This window comes from Xenopus laevis, chromosome 7L (genome assembly GCF_017654675.1).
Source record: "Xenopus laevis strain J_2021 chromosome 7L, Xenopus_laevis_v10.1, whole genome shotgun sequence".
In the NCBI taxonomy this organism is placed as follows: Eukaryota; Metazoa; Chordata; class Amphibia; order Anura; family Pipidae; genus Xenopus; species Xenopus laevis.
In genome coordinates, this window is record NC_054383.1 from 26,656,835 (window position 1) to 26,681,745 (window position 24,911).

A 24,911-nucleotide genomic window follows, 5' to 3' on the forward strand; every position below is an offset into this window, starting at 1 on the left:
GTGATCACAGTCTCGGCTGCATGCTGGGGCCAGTCCGTTTCCCCCAGTAGCTCTCCAAAGAGCAGATTATGTAGAATAACAATTTCATTGTCGATGTGTAATTCCCTCCGTGACCGTGACTGTGGGCAACTACATCAACCCTTGATGCCAAGTCCTTAGAAACCATTTAGACTTGCTAGCCTGCCCTAGCAACTGCCCCCCATGCAAGCATCATGGACAAGGTTTAACATCAAGTGTATGAGCTAATCTCTGAAACCTGAACACAGGGGTGCTTGTTATTGGATTTATTGGCATTTCTCAAGACCTGGGATGCTTGGATTGGATTCCAAGAAGAAATCTGTATATTCCCCTTTTCTGCAGACCTTTCACTGTCAAAAATAAGGCAATTAATAAAACGTATGTCCTTTATTTTAAAAATATCAGCAGGTTTCAATCCATATTTTATTTGCTATCTTAACAACAACTCTGGATCTTAACATTACAGATCAATAAAATAGTGAAATTAAAATCTTATTGAAATTTCAAGACCATAGATTTCCATTATTTGGAAATGTTTTTATTCTCGAAGGTAATAACTGCAATGCCGCTGGCAATATGCTGGGTAAGAGGAAACAATAAGCGATACCCTTACAACTCGGGGTCAAAGTCTTTCAGTTTCAACTGCATTAAGAAAATATAGAAAGACGCTGAAATACCTTGAAGAGCTTAACAGCTAAATCTGTTTTTCAACTAAAGTTCTAAATCCAAAGAGCTTAACTCATTGGGTGCCATGCTAAAGGGCTAAATCACTCCTAGGATTAAAACTATTTGATGCATTCAACAAGAAGTTATTCAGCTGTATGGTCATAGCAATTACATTGGATAAGAAAAAAATATATAGATTAGCTTTGTACTTCGTCACCCCAGTAATTGTTACAGAACAATCATACAGTGTAAGTAAATGAAATAGTGATATAATGTATCAGCCTCTCAAAGTAACCCACCCTGAACAGACGGCTAAGTGAGTCCATTTATGAGAAGCTATTTGAAAGCTTGATTCTCCCATAGATTGGAGAGGTTTAGAAGAGTAGCCCTCGAAACAAAGCTTGCACCCTTATCTTTTTTCTTCTTCCTGCTCCGTATAGGGTGGCAGATGAAACACGATAGGAGATTAAAAGCCAAATTTGTCATGTGTTTAACTTCAAAGAAAGGCCCCTTACCATCATTCCTGGCTTTAGACATCTCCTGAAGGTAACCGACCACCACAAAGAACAATGACAATGTGTTGCCTCCAGTTACGCTACAATAACATTGCTGTCATTCCTTCTCCAAGCTCACACCAGAGCAGAAAAATGTGTTTAATCTGAAAATCTACCTGTGATCCTCTACCTACGTGTTGAGAAAGAGTGTTAAGAGACTTGTGGTATTACATGATCACAACTCAAATAACCCCTTGCGTCAACAAAAAGATCAGTGATTCCTTGCATTTCTTTCTAGCATCAGACATCATCCATAACCCATTCCATAATTATATATTTCTGACTTCTGAGGGGCACACATCTGACGGAATATGCCCCCTTCTCAATCACTTCTATGGCATCTCTGCATGTTTTATGTTGCATAATTCTTTTATAGTAGTTTTCACATTTTTAGATAGAACAAAAACTTTCCATGACTTTAAAAGGGGTGATATACCCAATTTTTGAAAATACTTTTATAAGGCTTTTCTAATCTTTGTTGAAGTTTGCAACAAAAAAAAAAAAAAGTAGGATTATCTGTACTTTATTTTCAATCTTGATGTTTGATATTTACATGTTAGCTGGAGGGCTTGTCTACAGAGATCCAGAGGAAGCTTAAAAAATCCCATATGAGACTGTCTTCATTTTGCACCCAAATCAGCATTCGGAACAGTCACCTCGCATTTTCTTCCTTGCTTAAAGGACAACCTACTCCGATGAAACCTAAGGCATGCCTTTGTGCTCTCTTGAAGGATCTACTGGAAAATAAAGTATTATATTGTATTCAAATATTTATAGATAGTGATCATATCTTACCAGAATCACCTCTTATTCAGTGTAAACAAGCCCTCCTTGGTCAGATTTTCATCATATTTGAGATCTTTCAATACTGTCCCTCGAGACCGAAAACACACTGCCCATTTTAGATGGGCCTTATGAGTGCTAAAAGATATAAAAGAGAAGAATGTCTCTTCTCTTAAATGAATCCTACTGGCTATTGTTGCCTCTGCTTGATTCAAGTGCATCAATTATCGACAAGTACTCCCAGGTCCTACATTCGTTTTCTACAGAATTTCAAGTACGGGCGTATTAAAAGTGTAAAACTCCACTGTTACAGCAATCAACAATGCCAACCATGAATAAATAGGAACTGCTAATTGTTATTAAGTACAAACTAATGAGATTTAAGCACAACATTAGCACAGCAAACTGCCTTCTTAGAGAAGGGCTTACAGAAGATTATTTGAAACTGTATACGTTACAAGCCTTTAACGGGTATTTGCAAGTGCATGTTGAAAAATTAACTGGAATGCTTCTTTTAAAAAAATCTCTGAAACTATTCTTACTTAAAGTGTTGAAAGGTCTACTTCCCATCAGATGAAATGTTGATTGGATATGCTAGTAAAATATTCTTCGCTAAAACGCTTACAGGTTGTGTTTTGCAAAAGTGTGGGAAAACGAGAGAATGGATTTAGTCAAAAGACAATTCTTGAGGTTTGTGTAATACACTGGGAATACTTCAACATGAACCCAGTCCATGAAGTAGTTAAATTCCAAAAAAAAATTATTTTGGAAAGTGCATGGCCTCCTTGCTGCCCACAACCACAAACAATTACTTAATTTTACTAACTCTATCCACCCAAATGCCCCAGTTCCATCAAGTTAGATTATATATTGTCTTGTTTATACCTTATTTTATCTTGATTCTATAGTAAAATAATACTTTACTTTAATACTCGTGCCAATAGTGCTGCAACCTGGTGCCAGTATCCAGGACCACAAAGTTGTATGCAGGAACAGTTTTAGTTTATCAGCCTGTGAAGGCTACAACATAATTTCTCAGGTTGTGCCACAGTGGGGGTTATTATTCAAAGGTTGAATTTTAGAGCTACGTGAGTTTTTTAAACCACGAATGAACTGGAATGAACTCATAACTCAAATGGTTTCTTATTTAAGAAAAAAACTCATGTTTTTTCCATTTGAATCAGTGAGTTTGAGTTGCAAAACCTGAAAACTAAAAAAAATTTGAACCTTAATATATCTGCCCAGTGTGTTCGTTTCTTGTATGGACATTTTAACAAAGTAGGAGTAGCAAGGAAGGCTACACAGGCCCCACTGATTAGGGAATGGAAGCAGCTTGTCAATTCTAATCTACCACACATTAAAGCAGTATATGTTTCTAGGAACTTTCCGAATAAATTTGAATCACTATGGGCAAAATGGCTTGCGTTAGATGAATTGATAACTAATTGAATACTCTGTGTATGGAAGACATTTAGGCAAAAGGGTACCGGTCTAAGGGGAATTGGGTTTATGGGTAATGCACTAAGACAACTAAATGGAAGCGTTCATTTGGCATTTTTAAATGTTATTTTATTTTTTTGTTTGTGCAAAAGATAAATAAACAGAATTTGACAAAAAAAAAAAAGTAGGAGTAGCAAGCCTTAAACACTGGCTGCTTAGGCAAGACAAATTCAAAAAGGCAAAGCTAAAGGAAAAAATGAAAAAGATATTCATTTCATTATTTCAAATAAATTAATAATAAACTAAAAAACTCTGGTTTCAAAAGTTATTCCGTCATAACAAATTCTTGACATTTTTCCATCACAATTTAGCTTACAGGGGTCACTGCTGCTTTTGTGTTGGAAATGTACCTTATCAGAGGAATCATCAAGATGGTAGAAAAGAACAACCCATGCAGAACTCCCTTTGCTCTTATGGCCGAATGTCCCCAGGCATCAAAAATCTAATTCTTGGAAACCTTCATGTGCAAAGCCTTATATGTACAAATTGATCCAATTATAAAGAGTTGGGTTCTACTACCAACATTATTGTAGTCCTAATTTGTGGGAAACTTAAGTAGAGGACCGGAATATTAAGGTTCTCTGTCCCCACCCCACCCCAAAAATGTTATTCATACCACACTATGTTTGTGGGGGAAATGTTGTTCCTTGGAACACTAGGACAAAATCTTCAGTAGAGCGAAGCAAAAGCTTCTACCCCTTGCTTATGGAGAACAATGTATAATTAAACAGGCCTTATACTGGACGTAGCTGTAGGAAGGTGCTGCAAAGAACAGAAGCATTCTCTGCCAGTGACTTATTCCACATCCAAAAAAGTAATAAAGAAATACTATAATCTTTAATATACTTCAACATTTCTACCACAAATGTAAATGTTTCACATTAAACACAGTTTAGGATTATTGCCGTCAACGGACTAGAAAATACATTCCTGGTGCCTTTTTATAAGTAAAAAGGAATGCTTATATTGACTTAATGTTTGGGTCTCTCTATTTACAGGCTTAAAGGAAGTATTCACCCAGAACTATTTTTTTCCACAATGAAAGAGAACTTAATTCTAAGCAACTTTCTAATGATTTAAATTAGAAATATGCAATTATTTTATAGTTCATAATGTAATTGCAATTACAGTATCTGTCTGTCCATTTATATTTTTTGCACTGCTTGTACAGGTATGGGACCTGTTATCCAGAATGCTCAGGAAATAAGGTTTTCCAGATAACAGATCTTTCTGTAATTTGGATCTTTATATCTGAAGTCTACTAGAAAACCATGTAAACATTAAATAAACCAAATAGGCTGGTTTTGCTTACAATAAGGATTAATTATATCTTATATTTAAGAATCAAGTACAAGGTACTGTTTTATTATTACAGAGAAAAATGAAATCATTTTTAAAAATCTGGATTATTTCATTATAATAGAGTCTATGGGAAATGGCCTTTCCATAATGCCGAGCATTTCGGATAATGGGTTTCCAGATAAAGGCTCACATATCTGTACTAATTCTTAAATGGAGCAGAAGTCCTACCGACCAGAAGTAGAATGGGCATCGGAAAGGGATAAATACATTATTAATGTATAAATACATTTTCATTTTTTTTTTAATGATCCAAAACTTGTTATTGGGTAGACATCCCCTTTTAAGTTAACTTAGGGTGCTACTCCTGTTAATGCTAAACCCTGAGAATTTAATCTTATTCTGAGTACAATTGCCATGATTTGTTTTCTCATCCTCTAGAATATTTATGAAAAAAGTTGAATCGGAAAAATGTGATCACGTTAATTATTAGTGGAAAAGAAATATTGATTGATGGAAATAATAAAACACAAATTCAACTGTTAAAAAGGCTTGAATGCTGAAAGCACACCTTGATTGACTTCTATAAAAGATTAGGTTTTTAGTCGTCGCAAGTTGTTCATTAGGATTTTTTTCAATTATTGCGATCATGAAAAGTCCAGTTTGAAAAATGTGAATTTGGGGGAAAAATTTTTTATATTTTTTTTGTGCTGTGATTTTCTCAAACCTGATCTTGAATTTTCATAAATAATTCCCCTGAAGGTTTCCGAAAGTTAGTTCTCACAAGGGTTATGCAATATCCCATTCATTCTTATGTACAAATAATTGACATTGTAGAATGCTAATGCTTAGCAGAGGGTACCTCGCAGTGCTTACACTGAATGATTGATGAGTTCTGCTGCTATTGATACACCAAGGAGTTTCCATCAAGCTGTGTCCTCCGATGGAAATCTTCAAGCCAAGATGAGGGCAGGAAAGTGGCACAATACGTAGATCAAAGAAAAATTAACGTATGTTCTTCTAGATCAGTCTTTTTTGGGGATAACAGCATAAAACTAAGGTTCATTTGAATAGGGATATAGTCTGAAAACATAAATACAACTGCAATCCTTCTAGGAATGTTTCTACTTAATCGCTTGTGCCACTCGCAGAGGAGAAACTGGAGGGGGGAACTGGGCCCATTGCTCCCATTGCCGCATGAAGAAGGTTCTCTAATCTGATCAGCTAAAAGTTCATTTACCCCTTCTGAAAGGCACCCTTCCCTTAATGCAACAAATGAACATAGTTAAGAAGGGCCAAGCCCTGTGGGAAGCTCTGCAACACTTCGGACACTTTCAAGTAGAATATTCATTGTTGAAATGATAAAAAAGGAACAAAAAACTTTTTTTGTTCTCCTATTATGTTCAGTATCTGCTCATCTCCCCAATAGTACGAGATCTAAGGCTTGCATTCTAGGGTTCTTTCATATCCTAAAACGAACACGTTTTTTAGTATGTGGCCAAAAATCACAAAATACACACTCTTTCGTCTTTTAATCTGGACAAGTAGCGTTCGTTTTGAATGTTTTATTTGTGTAATACTCTAGCGGATGAAAGGGTTTGGCATTTGTTGAGTATAGACATGCCAGTAGAGCAGTCAGGAGGTGGTATAAGTGCACAGTGCAGACATTATCTGTTTAGAGAGCCTCCGATATATTTAAAAAGAACAAACAAACAAGAAAAACTCTTTCTGAAAATAAAGCAAGATTTTTCTTTGACAGCTACAATATGCATTATCGCCCTTTTTATGTAATATGTAAAAGCACTCGGTACTTCAAGTAAAATCCAGCCAGCATGGAAGAGTACAAAATCATAAAATTCCCTGTTTCTAAACGATGTTTAAAAATCATTTTGTAACAGACTACTGAGTTCACATTCCATCTATGCAGCTAAAGAACAAAGTATCCATAATTCGATCAAATGCGCTATTACTTCGATTTGTACGATTCAATTTCAACCGAATAGGGACCTATTCGATCAAAAACTGACCTATTCACCTAAAAATTAATTTCGGTTGGTCGACCCTAGATAAATCTGCCCCTTAAAGTATTTATTTCTGGTGAACTATCTGAAAACACCTAGGGGCACATTTACTAAGGGTCGAATTTCGAAGTTAAAAAACTTTGATATTCGACCACCGAATTTGATACTTCGATAGTCAACTTATTTTTTCGATCTAAAACAACTGTTTTCGATCTAAGTAAAAATCGTTTCATCGATCGATAAAATCTTCGAATCGAATGATTCAAACGATTTTACAAAAAAATACTTTGACTACTCAAAACTTAAGCTCCCCATAGACGCGACGATTCTTATTGCCGAACGACCAATTTTAGGGAAGCCCGACCAAATCCTTCGAAATTATCGTGTGGTTAGTGGTATTCGAAGGATCGTACATCTTACGATTTTCCGGCAGACATCTGTCGGGAAATTGATCGGCCAGGTCAAAAAATCTTTGTTGGTCCCAGTGCAATCTATCTATGTTTGCAGGGCCAAGCAGGCAGCTCCCCTTTGTTTTCCTGGCAAATTGGTCTTTTTAGTTGATGGTAAATTCGTACGATCGTTCTGAGAAGATCGTGGTCTCACGATCATGATCTGGTCTTTTAAAAATCTCAACGTCTATGGCCAGCTTTAGCCAAAGTTTATAGGAGGTCCCCCATAGGCAATTCGGCAGGTTTAAGGTGGCGAAGTCAACGTTTTTTAAAGAGACAGTACTTTGATTTTCTAAGTCAACGATTTTGGCCTATTCGATGGTCGAAGTACCCCAAAATTACTTCGCAATTCGAAGTTTTTGAATTCGAAAATTAACTTCGGCCCCCTAAACTGAAAAAGGTGTTGAAAGGTGAATAACCCGTTTAACAGTACTGCACAAAGATGAAATATCAATCTTATTACAAAACAATGGCCAAAACGGTCAGCAATCCACATTCATGGAATACTGCATATGATTAGTAATGCAATACACAGAAAGAATACAAATTATCTTACATTTAACCCCCTTAGCGTACAACACAAATACTGAAGATATAGAATAATTAGCACCCCAAATCTCACCCCAATTGCTTTCAAAGATTGTCAGTTTTCTTTTGTGAGCTGTTTAACCTCAATATACATATAGCTAAACACAAACACAAAGAAAGTTCAGAAATATTTTCAGTGCCAATAAGAAATTTGGGCCATATGCTGAATAATTTAATACCTTTAGAATTGCTAGAAAGTATGAGCAAAACTTGTCAGTTTCCTTGAAAAATACAAGCAACACTGGGAAAATTCTCGAAATGGTGAAGTTTTGCCTAAATGCATTGGAATCGAAGGGAAGGAGAAATGATATTGTGGTTAAGGTGGTTTTGTTGGGGTCAGTCCAGATCAGTGATCCCCAACCAGTGGCTCGTAAGCAACTTGTTGCTCACCAACCCCTTGGATGTTGGCCTCAAAGCAGGTGCTTATTTTTGGATTCCTAGCTTGGAGCCCACTTTTAGTTCCATATAAACAGGTGTACAGCCAAACAGAGCCTCCTTTAGTCCACATAGGGGCTACCAATAGCCAATGACAGCCCTTATTTGACACACCCAGTAACTTTTATCATGCTTGTGTTGCTCCCCAACTTTTTTTAAACTTCAATGTGGCTCACAGGTAAAAAAGGTTGGGGTCTGCTGGTCAAGATGGTGAGCTGGGTTTTGTGCAGTCCAAGAAGACACTGGCACACAAGGCAAGTAGCAGCAGGGTTATACCCTTGCGTGTTTATTCAGCAGACGTGCAACGTTTGCTTGACAAAGGGGTCTGACCCCGAAACGTTGCACGTCTGCTGAATAAACACGCAAGGGTATAACCCTGCTGCTACTTGCCTTGTGTGCCAGTGTCTTCTTGGACTGTTTGCTGAGGGGGTGCCGATCCCTCCGACACCGTGCACCAGGCGCTGAAATTCTGAAGGCCAGGGTTGTGCGAGCGGGCTACACCTTCCTGGGTTTTGTGCAGCCTTAGAAGGTGTAGTCAATCAAGGTCAATAAAGAAGTTGGCTAAAAATCTTTGAAGATCATTGTTTGCTCGGAGGGGCAAATGTTTGTTTACCCTAATACAGGTATGGGACCTATTATGCAGAATTCTCTAAACCTGGGGTCTTCCAGATAAGGGATCTTTCCATAATTGGATCATCATCCCTTAAGTCTGCTAAGAAAAAAATGTAAACATTGAAGGGGTGGTTCACCTTCAAGTTAACTTTTAGTATGTTAAAGAATGGCCAGTTCTAAGCAACTTTACAATTAGCTTTCATTATTTATTTTCAATAGTTTATTATTTGCATTTCTCTTCTGACTCTTTCAAGCTTTCAAATAGGGGTCACTGACCCCCATCTAAAAAGCAAATGCTCTGTAAGGCTACAAATGTATTGTTATTGCTTCTTTTTATTGCTCATCTTTATATTCAGGCTTCTCCTATTCATATTCGAGTGTCTTATTCAAATCAATGCATGGCTGCTAGGGTAATTTAGACCCTAGCAACTAGATTGTTGAAATTGCAGAATAAAAAGCTCCATAACTCAAAAACCAACAATAATAAAAAAACTAAAAACTAAATGCAATTTGTCTCAGCAAGATGCACTCTTCGCATCATACTAAAAGTAAACTCAAAGGTGAACAGCCCCTTTAAATAAACCAAGTAAGATTGTTTTACCTCCAATACGATTAATTTACCTTAATTGGGATCAAGTACAAGGTACTGTTTTATTATTACAGAGAAAAAGAAAATCAATTTAATGTAATGTAATTATTTGTTTAAGATGAAGTCTGGGGAAGATGGCTGTCCTGTAATTCGGAGCTTTCTGTATCATGGGTTTCCAGAAAACAGATCCCATTCCTAGTAAGTTTGGTTGAAAAAAAAAAAAAAGAAGGCACTCGTCCATCAAGTTCAACCTTTTTAGTCGATATATAACCGGTCTAACTGCTTGTTCCTGTAATCTTTGTGCATAAGGCGTGAGGCTCAGTAGGAAAGCTTATCGTGGTGTTAACCAGAAGATCGATGTATTTTGCTGCATTCTAAAAATAATTCATCATAATAAAAAGAATTAAAAAATGTAATTTATTTACAATTATTCACACATACAAATATGTGACTTTAGACTTTTTTTAAAACCCTTTTTCCTCATATTGGTGACAAGAAGAACTGCAACATATTCCCCTTGTGTTAAAAACACATCGTTAACACTTTGAACCAATAGTTCCACCACCCCAGAATTTTGAAAACCTCTTAGTCTTTGGAAGGTTTTTTTTTTTGTTTCACTGATGGTTGAGATATGACACCACCATCAAGTTTTTAAGAGGATTCTGCAGTGCTTTTCTTATTGATGACTGGCAAAGTGCCTGATTGCTTTCAGAATAGCTCTTATTTCTAGAATGTTATTGGGAAGTTTTAGTCGCTCACTGACCTTAAATGGCTTAATCACTTTGATGCTCTGTAGTCTTTGAGACTGACATAATGGAATTTTACCTTTATTTTTTTTTAAACTGGGCATTTACTTATTTAGTGTGTATATGAACTGTATATATATACTGAACCTGGCATTAACACAGTACTACCTTTATTGTGATAAAAGGTTATTATTCTATATTTATATAGATTGAAGGCGTTCCTAATTAGGTGACTATCTTGTGGCCCGCCACTGCTTATTATAACAGCTCTCACTAACAAATAACTTCCAACTAGTGATGTGCGGGCCGACCCGATACACGCTGGACCTGGTCCGGGTCGACCTTGCACTGCTCCTTGCAGGTGGCGGACGGGTGCGGGTTGAGCTCTTCTCCTGCTCTCCCCGCCCATCACCTTCAAATGCCGGCATCCGACTTCCGGTTTTTTAGTCTCGCGTCTGCTCGCCCTGCCCCTTTTATGACGTCATTGTGACGTCATCAGTGGGGCGGGTCTATAAAAGGACCCCAGAAGCGCGGGTGCGGGTGGCAGCAGGGCGGGTTAGGGAAATCCTGACCTGCACATCACTACTTCCAACCCCAACTCTGTCTTGAGCCCTTCCATCATCCTAGTAGGAAAGTAGCAAAATCCTGCAACATACCTCATGTCCCAGTCACTAAAAAGCAGTCACTAAAGCAGCTTTATAAACATTTTTAAAAATCTTTTTTTTATTCTTACCAGTGGCTGTTGGACTTTTTCAGTTCAAGCCCCCTCTTAAAAGAATTGTTCAGTATAAAAATAAAAACTGTTTCTAATATAGTTACCGGTAGTTAGGCAAAAATATAAAGACTGGAGTAACCGGATGTCTAATATACTAACCAGAACTCTACTTCCTGATTTGCAGCTCTCTTGGTTTTCACTGATTGGCTACCAGGCAGTAACCAATCATTGACTTGAGGGAAGGGGCACATGGGTCATAACTGTTGATTTTGAATCTGAGCTGAATGCTGAGGATCAATTGCAAACTCACTCAATAGTTATATGTCCTATGTGGCCCCCCTTCACGTTGCTGACTAACTCAGAGTTAGAGAGCTGAAAAGCAGGAAGTTGGGTTCTGTTCTGTTCGACATCCGGTCACTCCAGACTTTATACATTACATTTTTGGCTAACTAACTATATTAGAAACATTTTTTAGTCAGTTTTTATTTTTACACTGAATTGTTCATTAAAAGTCAACCTATGGTCAGGGCTCCTCCTTAGCAAATAGCAATGTTCCAGTTTTAGAAAAACATTCATGTATCAGTCATTTTGCCATAGTTCCCCCTGCTGGTGGGAAGGCAGGGGAGGCATTTCGGGGAGATTAGTCGCCGCGAAGAAGAGGAGATTTGTTGTCGGGGGACTAATTTCCCCGAATCGCAGCGTGTGTTTTTGCCCTTAATGGAATGTGGAAATGTAGAATGTATGTTACTGGCAGTCTGTGCCTTTTTGCATTACTCCATTACAAATTAATCTTACATAACAGGATATGTACCATGTTTTTTAATACTTAAGATAACTATTAAACAGGTTAAAGAAATATAAATGACGAAAACGATACTGTCAGTCAGCATAGTAACAGTAAGGTTGAATTTCAAATTTATGTGAACTTTTTTCTCAAATAAATTTGAATACACCGACAACATGAATGGGAGGTTATTTATGAAAAAAACGCGAACGTCTAATATTCGATGGAACAGTTCCGAACCGAAAATTTTAATCAAATTCGAATCGAGTTTTCCTCCGAAAAATTAACCTATTCAAATGGTTCAACAGACCTCTGCCATTCACTTGTAAATGAACTCGGCCGGTTTTTATGTAGCGAATATTCAAATTAAAACTGTTTCCATGGTCCAGGTGTGATAAATCTCACATTTGAATTTACATTTGAGTTGGTGCTTTTAAATTCGAAAAACCACAGGACACAAATATGAATCAAATGCAAAGCCTGCTTTTTCCGTGTGTCAATATGCCTTACAACACATAACAGTAATAGAAAGATGTGTATTTAGAGCAAAATGGTTGTACTTTATGCCTGCAGTGTACAAGCCATGGCTTCCAGCTGTTGCTGGACTGAATATTTCACAATTAAACACCTCCAAGGATTCCTACAAAAACACACAAAAATGATTCTTTATTTAACAATATTTTACTGGGTACAAGAAATCAAACAAGTGAAAACAGTTTTCTTAAAGATTGTTGGGTCACTTAATGGGCTCTTACCTTCTTTCATTGAAATGGCCCACACACATTTTAAATGGCCCAATAAAAAAAAAGATACAATTTGCTAAGAGACCCTGACATATTTTGTTGTTGTAGTTCCCGTAAGGTTAAGTTCAGTGTATAAATGTCCATGCTGGGCTATGGGAAAAAGGCAGCTTCTTTAAATAAAGCCAGGATGGTGCAAGAGGGCCCCCGCTGGGTCTTTTATTTAGGAAAACAAACAGCAATGGCACTGAGCCCCTCTGCTTGTGGACTAATTTAATGATAGGCCAATGTTCTCTCTCGCTCACAGGGGGACACAACAATTGCCCAAAACTTTTGAGACAGAAGACATAAAAATAAAAACCACAAGGGAAAAAAAACAAAAAACAAGCTGTCCATCTCCTTTTCTTCTCTCCCACTCCTTTTCTTATCACACGTGTGTTCTTGTAAAAACAATTAGATTGCAATTTGTATAACACGGTGACCCCCAAATTCAGACATTTAATGCTTTTATGTGGAAAAAATGCCAAGAATTCTCTTCCTTTGTAATGGGGCAGTTCTATCAAACTGTGATTTCCCCGAAGGAAATAGTGGAGGTGGCAGTTAATACAGAACCCGAAGACTGTACCACTTGTGTGGGAATAGGCGGCAGTTGAGTTCTAAATGGGGAAAAAAAAGCATCTGCAGGTATCCTCAGTGGGCAAACAGATACCAAATGTGGTTCATTAAACTCAACAAAAAAGACAAATGACGAATCACAAAAAAAAGCCTTTCTTTTATTATTAGAATGAACAAAATTTACCATGTTATGCTTTAGTCTAGGAATGTGTATAAAAGACAACCTGCTATTTAATATGTTAAAAAAAACAAAAAGTACTGCTTGAAGAAAACTTATCTGGGTGGTCACAACCTTGGTGCTTCTTTTACAGAAGAAAATCACACAAGGGCCTCTTAAACAGTATAATTCTATGTCACTATCATTGTCCAGTCATTGTCACATTGCTATTTCAATTTAATGTTTATTGAAGATCCTCAGAATAACCAGTAACCATTATTAATATAGAAATACAGTGAAACCTCAATTTTACATCCCCTGATTTTAAGTTTTTCTTGGTTTTACATTATTTTTGTGGTCCCATCAATATATAATGCATAATACATTTCCCTGATTTTAAATTTTCCTGGATTTTACAACTTTTTTTGTGATCCTCTGAAAAATGTAAAAAGGGGGTTCTTCTGTATTTTTCTAAAATGACTGCAAGTGTTTAGCGCAATTAAGAATCTATAATTAACCCAAAATAATTTATTTTTTCGCAAAGTAAACTTAAATACAATTGTTGTTATGCCAACCTCTATCTTCCCCCACTAGGTCTTCTCATCATATGTGTATATATTTAGGTCATCTATTCATTTACACATTGAACAAATGAGAAGAGGGACACAGCTTATGTACATTTTTTTTTTTTTTTTTGCAAAAGTTTTAGTTGGAAGTTGTTTTTTTGCGGGCTTCAGTATAAACAGTTAGAAACCATCAGATTATATAACTTTCAGCAAAATATAACAGAAATATCAGTTATTATATAAGAAGGTCTTCAGCCTACCAAAATAGTTTGTCATCTACTGGGATGCATTTTCTTGGTCATATAATAATTTTTGGGATCTTAAAGTAATCACTGCAGCTATAAATTGTTATTTATATACTACCCCATACCACCAGCAGTAACTTTTAACAAGTAATTTTTTTTAACAAGAGCAAAGACTTCAAATAACAAATCACTGACTTTGGCAGTTGGTAGGACAAGCCATACTCTATATTATTTTCTTTCTTTTCTTATGGACATCAGATACTTACTGAGCTATTATCTTTTGTTGTCTATTTTATACAGATATGATGAAAAAAGGCGAATAAAAATCATTGCAAAAAACGGAAGATGCCAAAATACAAGCTGGCCGAGAAGTATCATGGGGCAGATTTGTGAAATCAGAGAGCACCACAGTAAAATTCCCCTGCTTTCTATTATTTCATTGGCATATTTATCAATGGATAAAAGTTAAGGAGTTCACCATTTGATAAAGATACCTCTAAAAACCCCATAGAAATTAATAGAAAGCAGTGGAATTTTTCTGTGGTGATCTCTTAATTCACACTTTGATTCATCTGCCCCATGTGTGCCAATGGCCTAAATGCTAATATAAATACAACCTTTCTTTACGTAAGAGATCAAGACACGCTTTTAGCATTACAGAATTAATTCAGCATCATTTTATGAGCAAAAACTTGTAACTCCATTTTCAGCTTCATTAACTACATTATTATTGGTATGGAATCAATTAACCAAAAATGTTCTGAATTATGGCAATATTATTTCTAACAATGTCCTATTAAACAGAACAGCTTGTTACCGTACCAATACCATACCCAATAATGGCTGTTTTTATTTACTTATCCTATAGTTCTGAAAGAGGACGAACAAACTGGCTACATAGCTGGTTATATTTCTCCTTGAATGCTTAAAGGCGAATTCAACCGTTAACTAAAAAAAAAAACCTACCCCCCTTCCCTACATAGACCCCTTTGCCTCCTCCCCCCAGCCTAGGTGCTACCCCGGGGAAATGCCCCTGACTTTTTAACTTACCCCTCAGTGCAGCTTCAGGGATTGCAGCTCACGGCAGCCATCTTCCGGGTCTTCTTCTGATGCTTTAGCAATTTCCGTCTATTTCGATGCATGCGCAGTTATCGCAAGCCGGGAAATTGCCTATGCGCCCATCTCAGTCTCAGATTACCGAAGACCCGGAAGATGGCTGTTGTGAACTGCAATCCCTGAATCTGCACTGAGGGGTAAGTAAAAAGTTAGGGGCATTTCCCCGGGTTAGCAGCTAGGCTGGGGGGGGGGAGGGAGGGGGTCTACGTAGGGTAGGATTTTTTTTAGTTAAGGGTTGAATTCTTCTTCAAGCAACACTTCCACCTAAAATTGAGGGGAAACTAAAGTGAGAAACAAAGCGTGCATATTTATTTAACTAAAAAGCCTCTAGTAAGAGAATCAGAGCAGATTTCCTCTTTAGACCAGAAGCAGAGACACTTGCTTCCATTTTAGAATTGCTATAGAAGTTAGGGCCCCCTTAACTCACTACAGGGTTAAATACATTTAAAAAAAATAGTCGTCTATTAGTTACATAGTTCATTCCGGTTGAAAAATCACAAAACGTCCAAGTTCAACCGTCCAAATGAACCCCAGTACATGTAATGTATATACTGTATAAATTGCACAACTGTCATTTGTGGAAAAGCTAGATTTGTAAGAAATTATTGCCATAAATCAAGTAAGCGGTATTTTTAAACGCCAAATCCTGTTAATCTTTCCTTTTTTTTTTGCATCATGCCCTTCAGTTTTCTGGAAAAGAAATGCACTGGCATGGTAAGCATGTCATTATCATCATGATGGCGTCTAGTTTATACTATCTTCTGCAGACACAATATATTCCAGCTAATTATTCAAGTCACCCATTAAGCCTTAAAACATTACCACCAGGCACTACTTCGTATATTACAAGCGGACACCAGAAGTCAGTTAATAAAGAAAAAGAAACATGTTTCCACCTTCCAGCCATGTCTTGTATAATTGTTGTTAAAAACTCGCAGTTGGCTTAAGAAACCTGTCAAAACACACAAAAACAACCAATATTTCAGACATGCCTTTTAAAGAATGGGCTTGTTCTGTCTGTATTTATTTAGCCAATGGAGAGGAGCGCAACTCATACTGCAGAACTCTCCGATAATGAATTAGTCATTGACCCCTGTGAGCCAGGGCTTTGCATTTGGAGCTCCTCAAAGATCTGAGACGGCACTAGCATTCTAAGTATAGTATTACATACTCGCATGTAGCTTTGCAGTGAATTCCTCTAATGAAACACTCCAGTTAAATAGCCAAATCCTTTAAATAAGAACCGAAATGGAGCTGAAGGAGGAAAAGACTGTCATGATCCTACAATCTGCTGAAGAGGCACTTCAGTAATTGTGCTTGTTTTCTGCACAAAACGCTCGCAGAGTCCGACCAGCAGCCATTGCTCAAAGTGAATAATAGCACGCTTGCTCTATTTGTTGCCTGGTAATCAGCATTCATAGCTGATTGTTTTACTAATAAAACCTAAACTGAAACTGCATTAGCCTAAGAGCATTAGAAGAAAAAGAAGAATGAGATCGTCATTTCACATACATGGAAATATAGCCGTTTAATAAAATCCATCATGTGTAAATTAGATGAACACATTATAAATATTACCTAATAAAGAATACATGTCTCGCAAGTGGAAGTGAAAAAGAGACTGAGTGTAAGAATTGTGCTCTGCTACGGACGTCCTACCAAGGTCAGAAGTGTATCCTACTCTCCAAAAAAAGCCAGGTGGCTCCCATTTTATGAACGTGCAGAGGTATACTATGTGCCAGAAATCAAGATGTGGCATTTCTTCTAGAAATGTGGTCCTTTTTTTATTAAAGGGATACATACTGTCATGGTTTTTTTTTTTTTTTTTTTTCAAAATGCATCAGTTAATAGTGCTGCTCCAGCAGAATTCTGCACTGAAATTTGTTTCTCAAAAGAGCAAACAGATTATTTTATGTTTAATTTTGAAATCTGACATGGGGCTAGACATATTGTCAGTTTCCCAGCTGATCCCAGTCATGTGACTTGTGCTCTGATAAACGTCAGTCACTTTACTGCTGTACTGCAAGTTGGAGGGATATCATCACCTCCCTTTCCCCCCCAGCAGCCCAATGGGAAGTTAACCAGATCAGCACCCTGACACAAGATAACAGCTGTCTGGTAGATCTAAGAACAACACTCAATAGTAAAATCCAGGTCCCACTCAGCACATTCAGTTACATTGAGTAGGAGAAACAACAGCCTGTGAGAAAGCAGTTCCATCCTAAAGTGCTGGCTCTTTCTGAAACACATGACCAGGCAAAATGACCTGAGATGGAGCCTACACACCAATAATACAACTAAAAAGAATACACTTGCTGATTCAGAAATTAAATTTTATATAGTAGAGTGAATTATTTGCAGTGTAAACAGTGTAATTTAGAAATAAAAACTACATCATAAAAATCATGACAGAATCCCTTTAAGCTGTTCCATACAATGCTAGGAAGCAGGGGTAGGCAGAAGAGGCACGTGCCTCTCAGAGTAGATGTGAAGGGGGGGGGGCAACAGGCAGGTACCTCTTCTTTCACCTAACCCTATTCCAGCCTTTTGTCCCCTCACCACTAACTCATCAGACATTCTTGTCCCCCGACGCGCTAGGCTGACTAAGCCCGGGACTGGCTTCACAGCTCTTAGACTGCAAGCTTGGAACACAATGCAGCCCTGAAGCATTTTTTGATGCACTCTGGTAGTTCATCCACAAAAGGGTGCATTTATGTTGCAAAACACAGTGTGTAAACTAAGGGTGCATTTTTACATTTTGCCCATTCTGCTATTAGAGAGTGGCCGTAGGAATGGAGAGCAGTGGCTTGAGGCTATCTACTTGAATAGAGTGCTGCATGTGTTATAAAGCACTTTATCCAAGAGGGGTGGGAAGGGAGAGGCTTGTTGGGGCTCCATTTACGCAACTTAGGGAGTGGTAGGATGTTCAGGCTAAAACTGGGCTCTGTCCTTTCCACCTGCCATAGGACAGGACTCATCTGCGCCTCCTGAAATTTCAGATCGAGGAACAGTGTAGCGTTCCCCTGGGCGCAAGTGCTTGTTAGATGAGCACTAATGGGCATGCTCGTGTCCCTCAATGCTTTTGCATTTGTGTCCTAGGGAAGTAGAAATTAGCCTTTTACAACTTTTTTTGGGCCAAGGCACATTTAAAGCATACATTAGTACATAGGCAAATAATACACAAAGTGCAGAAACCCACAAATTTCCCACTTTTTTGTATGAAGTGTTATTTTTTGTCCAGTGTGACTAGCACATCTTCTAATCACTCTGAGTTAAGTGCTTTTATTTTATTTTATTTGCATTTTCAGCTCTGAATTATTGTTAACTTGCATGTAAAACATATGAACACTATTTTCAATATACAATCTTTAAATGTCACATCATTTTTATCCAAACTATATAAGAGACCCCTGGCATTCGTATTTATGATAGGTCATCTCTCGATCTAAGGATATGTGGTAAATAAGATTCTGTGAAGTTCAATTTCTGATTTGACGCTCAGAAATTCCATGAAAACCTAATATTTGCAAAATTTTGCAGTTTGGTAGTTAGTGGAAAGACATAGTTACCCATTTTGAATTTGGTAGAATGTGTACTGTGCAAATATAGAAATGTTTTGAAAGGGATCAAGCAACTGTTTGTAGTGTGATGGCTTTAGAATTTAGTATAATACTGCTGTGGGTCAGTCAATAATCTCCATAAAACTACATATTTGGTATTGGTTGTACTTTAATGTACAACCACAAAAAAAACGAATACAATAAATTTCTCTGCCTTATGAAAAATAAATAATTCTTTCTATTTTAGGTATGCAAATGAAAGTGAGGAACTCAAAAAAACCTAAACGATGAGGACTGATTTCAGAGAACCAAGTTAATACTGCTTAGCAATGTGAAAAGTATTTGTACAGAGGCTTTTAGCAGTGTGAAGGGCTTTTTAAGTGTTTGCACACCGAATTAAGAACAGCAGGCGATGCAGTAAATCAGGTGTCCGAGTTAAATAATCATTATGCAATAGGCGTGTTTGCTCTCATACCGTTTAACTTGAGTGTTTCCATCTATCATGTTCAGTTTTTCTATGACATGAACAATTTGATATGTTTGGTTGCTGCGTGGTATATGGAGAGGACAATTTACTAATCACCCCCAGTGATTGCGTTTAAAAAAATTAAAAAAACAGGACTAAACATGTATTTTCCCTCGACCTTATTTTCCACAACCTTATTTAACAAAAAAATGTGCACCCCTGACTTTCAGGAAGTGTTTGATAAACCTTTTTACTTCTTGATTTTCTTGTAAGTTCAATTTCATATTTGTATGAATAGAAAGTACTATGGGCATGTACCCCTTTCTATTTATATTTCAAAAAAATCACATTATTTCATTTTCAATGAGGCTGAAAAACTTCAACATTTTAATAAACTGGGGAAATAAAGTTGTTAAAGACAATTTTTTTGGCTTCTATAGAAAATCAACAGCTTTTACTTGACATGTTTTTTTTCTGGTGACTTTTTCTCTATTTTTTATAATAAATACCTACTATTCCAGGTTTCAAAAAATACTTGCTTGAGTTTCTATGTGTTTTGAATTGAGAAAAATAACACTTTTGATAAATAACCCCCTGAAGGTAAGTGTAAACAGCACAAGCCATATTTATGCTTTTCCTGGGATCAAGTGCTAAAGTGCTAAGTGTGCACTAGGGTGCCCTTTAGTACTCATTAGCTAGGACTTGCAACCCAGGATAAGCTGCACATGCCGAATTGAAAGAGTGCAGAGTATGAATGACACGGAAGTTTGGGTGCAGATGGGGGGGATTCCAAAGGCTACGCATCCCTAGTGACTTTAACTGATGAGCTGGTACCCCTCTTCTCTATAAAAAAAAAAAGCAGACCGGTCTAGATCATTGTGCCCTATAAAATGACACCCCAATAGGGTTACTAAGAAATCAATTCCCAAAGTAAATTGGCACTGCCTCCAGAAACATGACAGCTGTAATAAATGCAAACATTAGATTGGTTATTACAGAATCCCCTATTGGGTTTATCTGAAACAAATTAAGATGAGATAACTTATCAGGGAAAGGTTTTAGCCTGAAATAACAGAAACGCTAAGTCTTAATGTGACGATGAGATTTTCAAGACTGTACATCTTCTAACTGAATAACAGGATTTCAAAGTCAGGGCTGTTTAGCGCTGATATTTTAACCCTTTTAGAAGTCTGCGTTATTCCACCCAATTAAAGGATATATGTAATTATTTAACAAGCAGTACACATACCAGAGGAAACTAAGTGCTAATTTAGTGTTTCCTTAATTATTAGACTAAGAAGCCAAACTGTACATTGTCTATACTTGTTTATTGCTTGAAGAGTGGTTTGCTTTATGAAGGAACATATTTGAAAAGGGAGTGGCATCATCTAATTCAAAAGGGCCTAATGCTTACTGGCATATAGTTAAAATATACAAGGCAAAGCATACGTATTTTTAAATCACCTTTTGTTTACCTTTAGCAGCCTCATTAAAGGATTACGGTACCTTATCACCATTAAGACCTAAAGTATGCCAACAAAACCCTGCTGTTTAGTCTTTCTAGACAATGGGTGGTCAAAATAAGGCCTGTGGCCAGCTACGGACCATACACTATTTCTTCCTGGCCCAAGCGATTAAGAAAATCCTTGATGTTCCTTTGCATGTTAAACTCCACAAACATACAGCCAGTTTAATTGCCTCTTAGGGGGTTGTTTACTAAACTCCGAATGCAAAAATCATGAAAAATTGATGTTTTTTTATATAAAATCTGACTCACAAATTTTTCAGAATTTATTAAACCCTGAGGATGGAAGAATCAGAATCAGATAATCTGGCATCTCAGACCTGTTGAGGTTGCATTTAAGTCAATGGGAGAAGTCCCAATGATTTTTTGATGTGCGCTGGGTTTTTGGTAAAATTCTGAGTTTTCGGGCGAAAAAAAGTGAAAACGGATGAAAAATCCGAAAAAATCATGAAAATAGTATTTTTTCACGATTTTTTCAAAATTTTTGGGAAAGTGTATTAATAAATAAGCCCAAAAAACCTGTGCGGATTTGGTCTGTTTTTCCAAAAATTATTGAGATAAATAATTAATAATAATTAACTAATAACCCCCTTAGTGTGTGTGTGTGTATGTAATAAGGAACTTTTGGAGGAATGTAATATAGGTCCCTAATGGAAAAATTATTCGCTTTCGCATTGCAAATATTTTGCCCCTCATGCAACAGTAGGATAGCATTTGCGAATGTAATAGTTTGCGATAGTGTGCAGTGTATGTAATAAAATGCCTTACTGAAAAAGTTATGTTTGCTCCAAAAGTTTACGCCACCGTCAAGCACGTCTTAAAAGTTTACAACGTGCAATTAAGAATCGCAATACAATAAAAGCCTAATGAAGAATATTACATTGTGACATGCAAAATGTTATCCTTTATCCTTAATTGTGTGCAAATTTGTTCTATTAACTCATTTTATTACATTTCCCCCTTTGTCTGTAAGCTCCCCTGGGGCTGTGACTGTTGTGAATGATTATAAGTCACTAGGGATGGGCGAATTTAACCCGTTTTGTTAAAAACTCGCCGCTGGCGAAATGTCAACAACGCCCATTAAAGTCTGTGGCCGTCAAAAAAATTGTCGCCCTTTTTATCTATGACAATTTTAGTTGTTAAAAAAAATCTATCAAAAATTTAAGCTTACAGCGTCAAGTCCTCTGTTGACTGCATTATTTCTCCTCCATGATTCGCCTTTCAAATCAAGCTTTGCCATTACTGAAAGATCAGATTAAATCCTGTCTGTTCAATACCTTAATCCTATTTACTACAGCTTTATTATGTGCTTTAGCTTCTCTGGGAAAAGCAGTTAGAGATGGCACGTTCTGTGTATTTTTTTTCCACCTCTGTAGAAACAAACTTTCCTTTACTAGTGGATGAATGGTTAAACAAATCTGCACTTGCAGCTTCCCTGATTTCATTTAGCCAAATAGTGGTATAAGGAAATATTTTCAGTTTTTCTCCTCAAGAAGAATTACCAAGTTTTCAGGATATGGTACAATTCTCTGAAGCGTAAGGGGAATGTTCTGGGCATAATAAATAACACGGTCTAAATCTGTGACCCTCAACTAGTGTCTTATGAGCAATTAGTTGCTCACCAACCACTAGGATGTTGTTGAGACAAGTTTTGGTTGCATACAAACCAGGTGTACTGCCAAACAGAGCCTCTTGTAGACTGGCAGTCCATAAATGGGCTACCAAATAGCCAATCACAGCCCTTATTTGGCAACCCCAGGATCTTTTTTCATGTTTGTGTTGCTCCCCAAATCTTTTGACAATTGAATGTGGCTCACGGGTAAAAAAAAAAAAAAAGGTTGGGAACCCCTTTTCTAAATTATAGTTATTTTACTTCCATTTAGGACTATTTGATATTGCCTTAACCCTATCAGTATAACTCAAGAAGTGAATCAACAATGGCTAATGCCTTTAGGAAGTCTATAATAAACAGAATTACTAAATGAAGATGGCATTGTGACAGGTCAGTATGGGTAAATGATGGTAGAGAGCCTGGCAGGTAGGAGATAAGTCATGAACAGGTTTGAAGGGGTTGTTAAAAAAAAGGTGATTCTATGGGACATATTTATTATGCTGTGTAAAAAACAGTGGGATAATACACCACACATCACAGTGTAAAAAATGGCATAAACATTTTATGCATTTTTTCTTAGAGTGAAGCAATGTAAAATAACGGCGGCAAATCTGGCATTTGCATGACATAAAATTACACACACCTTGATAAACATGCCATTTATTTTACGCAGCTTTTTACACTTTTTTTTTTCATAATAAATATGCCCCTATTACTGCAATGACATGCAGGTTTCTAGTTCCTATGTATTAGACATTACAGAGCAAGGGGTGCATGATATCCGGCCTAATGAATGTAACATCACTGAGCAGAATAAAGCATCAGGACAAGAGTTAAGAATGTTCATAGAAGCCTAGTTTCAGCATGGCCACCCTCCTCTGCCAGCTCCTGGTCAGTAGTGACGACAGGCAACTTTCCCCAGGACACAAAAAAAAAAAACAGTGCCGCTTTCTCTTTCAAAAATAAACATTCTTGATCTCATTGCTAAAATGAAGCAGACTGCATTGGTAAACTGTTAGATCAAATCTAGCCTTATCGGCATCTTTCCTTGAAAAGAGCAAGCTGATTTTTCACCTGTTACACTTTAACAGTCAGGTGTCTATATGAAGTAGTATAACTCATAGAATAAGCCACAGCCAGGCAAGATACAAGAGGAATCTTACACGTAGATCAAGCATATATCACATGAACTATCTATAGAATAAAATATATTCACATAAGTTCTTGCAATTTAAGGGAAATGTTTATAGGTTGTATTCTCTGAACAGTCATAGATATTTACTTGGTTTTGATGGTGAACAATTATTTGGAACATTTGTGGAGGCAGCAATGCTATAAGTAACAATATAAGCTCACACTTCACCCCCCTCTTTACAAAAGAAAGTGGGTCATGCACATCTTGGTGACTTTCAGTCAGCAATTCTATGCTGTTCTTCAGCTTAATTAGCAAACAAAACGTATCAACGGCTACAATGGACCATTATTTAGTACTTCCACTGTACTTTGAAACTGAGCAAAGTTTTTAATATAATAAATGAATGACTCCCTTAACATGGATATTCAGCTTCATACATACTTTATTAAGTTTTGGTTTTTTTAACCTGGTCTTCATACATTTCCCTCCTCCCACAAGGCATAAGAAATGGGAAGGGATACCAATGTCTGCATAAGGTGGGGGTAAGAAGACCTTGAGAAGTTTGTGGGAAAGGGAAGGTGTCTAACATTCCTAGGTGTACGAAGGATAGCAAGAGGATTTAGATGACCATATAGTCTAGCCTATAGCATCTTGTAGTTACAATTCCTTTCATGGCCCACTAATCCTAAATCTGAGACATACATTAATATTTTAAGGACATACCTTCATAATCATAAAAAGAAATTTAATATAGCCTACCGAAGTGGCTTATACTACTGACCCAGATGTTCAAAGCAGTTTAGACCTCTGTCCCACACACATCTCAGAACATATTTGCCAGTACGCTACAACTCACTCACTATCCCTTCACATACGTGTATTTAAGACATTCTTAGAGCTGCACCTCTTCTTGTTTAATCAGATTTTTCCACATCTGCCTTTAAACAATGTCTTTAAAATACATTTCCTTAGCAAAACTTACCCTCATCTAGCCTGGCATTTCTTCAATATACACTAGATGCCACTGCCAACTAAGGGCAAAGTTGAACGCCACATCACTGATCATTCCTGACACTGACAATCCCCACAAACAGGGGCGTAACTATAGAGGAAGCAGACCCTGCGGCTGCAGGGGGGCCCAGGAGGTATAGGGGGCCCCATGAGGCCCTAATTCATATACAATTTCAATAAATATTGGAGAAACAAGTCAACCTCTAAACATTTTGGGGGCCTGAAAAATAATTTGCTGTGGGGCCCAGTAATATCTAGTTACGCCACTGCCCACAAATCGTGCCAACATATTCGGCAGCACTTTATAGAGATTCTACAATATTCAAATGAGATGTTACCCCAGTGGACATTCCCGATTAAGGTAATGTCTCAAAGGATTTCCTAGCTTTTCCTGTTCTTGAAAT

The 24,911-nt window shown here is 37.2% G+C and overlaps 1 protein-coding gene across 1 annotated transcript in view; it reads right to left on the minus strand.

Moving 5' to 3' along the window:
• The window catches only part of fbxw4.L (F-box and WD repeat domain containing 4 L homeolog), a gene marked incomplete in the record, with an annotated part of 129,340 nt that overhangs the window by 18,389 nt on the left and 86,040 nt on the right, over positions 1-24,911 (minus strand).